At 46.2% G+C, this 2,821-nt stretch overlaps 1 pseudogene; it reads right to left on the bottom strand.

Annotated features, from left to right (window-relative positions):
- Positions 1-324: 324 nt before the first annotated feature.
- On the bottom strand, positions 325-1,666 carry LOC118986787 (keratin, type I cytoskeletal 18-like; annotated as a pseudogene).
- Between the last annotated feature and the right edge of the window lie 1,155 nt (positions 1,667-2,821).

The following is a 2,821-nucleotide window of genomic DNA, read 5'->3' as shown; positions in this document are numbered from 1 at the left end:
TCCCCATTTTGCACTCCTCTGCTCAGCCCACACTCCTGCTCCCACATTCAATCCCCACACCATTGTCTGTGTTCATGGGTCATTCACACATGTTCTGTGACTGGTCCCTGCCCCTTCTCTCCGCCATCCCCTCCTCCCCCTTTTCCTCTGTCAGCTGTCAGTCTGTTCCCTGTTCCATGTCTCTGGTTCTGTTTTGCCTGTTAGTTTATTTTTCTGATTTTAATACCTACACATTACATTTCCCTTTCACACCAATGGTAAGGCTTGTGGAGTAAAAGTTCAGAATACTGGATTAATCTTCTTCAGAAGCACCTTTTTTTGGTTTTTCAATGAACTTTTTATTGGCCTCCTGCCCTGCCAAGGGATGCCCTGCTTCTGCTGCCCTTAACTCCTCAAACCTTTGGTGTCGTTGACCTCAGACACCACTCTGCCACCCACAATCCTGTGGGTCGTGGTCTTTTGGGTGGAGGGGCTCTTGTCCAGGGCATCAACAAGTTTGAAGTCCTCCACATCTTCCAGTAGGCTGTGGCAGGTGGCGATCTCAGCCTCCAGCTTGACCTTGATGTTCAGCAGGGCCTCATACTCCTGGGCCTGGCACTGCCCCTCTGCTGGGTCTGGGCCAGCTCTGACTCCAGGTGCAGCAGGATCCCCTTGAGTTGTTCCATCTGCATGATATAGCACGTCTGCACCTCTCTCAAGCTGTTCTCCAAACTGACTTTCAGACTCCTCATCGAGTCCAGGTCAGTCTCCAAGGACTGGACTGTACATCTCAGCCCTGTGACTGTCATCTCAGCAGCACCTATCTCAGCAATCTGCGAGGTGACCCTACGGAGCTCTCTTTTATCAGATGGGACCAGTACTTGTCTAGCTCCTCTTGGTTCTTCTGCGCCAGCTCCTCATGCTGGGCTCAGATGTCCACCATGATTTTGTTGAGGTCCTAAGATTTGGGGGCATCTGATTCCATGGTCATCCCAGAATTGGCAGTCTGGTTTTATAGGCAATTTACTTCCTCCTCATGGTTCTCTTCATGAAGAGCAAAGTCCTCCTTGAGAGCCTTGACCTCTGTCTCCAGCCACAGCCAAGTGATGTTGCTGTCATTAATGTTCTTTCGAAGCCTATCGATGTCATTCTCCACAGATTGGTGCATGGCCAGCTCCATCTCATACTTGCCTCTGAAGTCATTGGCAGCAAGACAGGCATTGTCAATCAGCAGAACAGTGTGGGCGTTGTCCAGAGAATTTGCAAAGATTTGTACCCTCAGGTCCTTGATGGTCTTGAAATAATGCCCCCAGTCTCTGACCTGGGGTCCCTTCTTCTCTAAGTGTTCCGAGATTTTGCTCTCCAGTCCCCCATTATCTCCCTCCAGGCTTCTCATCCTCTCCAGGTAGGAGGACAGGTGGTCATTCAGGCATTGCATACTCTCCTTCTTGCTCTGGGTGTCTCCTATGCCAACCAGACCCCTAGCCATCTCTGCAGCCATGCCCCTGGATCCCCAGCTGCCCCAAACTCTTGCGGAGCAGGACACCAAGATCTAGAAGCCTGAGCCCCTAATGGCTGCATAGACGCTGACTGAACTGCTGGCTGGCTGGACCCAGTAGCTGGGCAACAGCACAGAGCCTAGGGTCTGGTTGCTTGTGGAGTAGCTGGAGCGGGTGCTGACGCTCATGTTGTTTAGAGAGGAAGGTAAGAAGCTGAGACTCAGGTTGAAGCTGCCCAGAAGTGCCTTTTAACCCAATTTAAGAATTGGCCTTGATTAACTTTTAAAAATAAGTTATCAATTAGTGTACCAGGAAGAGCAGTCTTTGGAAAGACCAGAATGGCACTTCCTATCTGTGTCTCCCTGGGCATGTTTACAAAATCTTTCTGAGTCTCTGTCTACTTTGGGAGTAAATACACTTATTTCTTCTTAAAGGTTGTTGAGAGCAGTAATGCGGTAATGGATGTCATATATAAAGAGACTAACACAGTGACTAGTTTAAATCAGTCACACGTCAAGTTGTGGTATGTCCAGGCTGTCTTCTCCTGGCTTGTGAGACAGTTGTTGAATTTTCAGGAAATTGTGCTGGTTGACAACACTTTGGTAGCCTGAAATCAGCAATGGAAGTACAGAGCAGACCTTTTCTTCTTTCTGGAGAGTTGGCTATTAAACATTTAAGAACACACTGTTGATAAGACGTGTTAATCCCCCTTTACCACAGCTTCAAATTATGTTATAAACCTGCCAGACTTTGCAAATAGTCCCTATAGTATGTAAAACAATCCTGTAAGGGGACTCAAGGTTCTCACTGTGACCTTCCATCACTTTCAATATTGTAGTAGAGAGGCAGCCAGGGTCTTTTGAGACTGTCCCTTCCATCCAAGAAGACTGAAGAATGTTCTGCTTTTTGAGGTTTTATGTTTGCTTTTTATATTTTCCCTTCTCCTTTTATATCAGGCAAGCTGGCATGTATGTCTCTAATACTCTAATAGCTTCCCCACTCTTAAACTATTTGCTATTCTTGTTATTTGTTAGCTGAAAAATCAGCTACAAAATGATGTGTAATGTAAAAGTTAACTGGCCCTATTAAAAAATGGACCAAGAATCTGAATTGAGGTTCCTGTGAAGAAGATACACAAATGTCCAATAAACACTTGAAACTATGTTCAACATTATTAGTCATAAGGAAAATTGAAATCAAAATCATAATGAGATGCCACGTCACACCCACTGGAATGGCCACAATTAGCAAGTCCAATAATAACAAGTGTTGATGAGGATGTGGAAACATCAGAACCCTCACGCACTGGTTGGCAATGCAGAACAGAACAGCTATTTTGAAAA

This window comes from Sturnira hondurensis, unplaced genomic scaffold (assembly GCF_014824575.4).
Source record: "Sturnira hondurensis isolate 20B ecotype Veracruz unplaced genomic scaffold, ASM1482457v3 Scaffold0004474, whole genome shotgun sequence".
Lineage (NCBI taxonomy): Eukaryota > Metazoa > Chordata > Mammalia > Chiroptera > Phyllostomidae > Sturnira > Sturnira hondurensis.
Note: the sequence above shows the minus strand (reverse complement) of the source record. Positions and strands in the feature narration are given on the sequence as shown.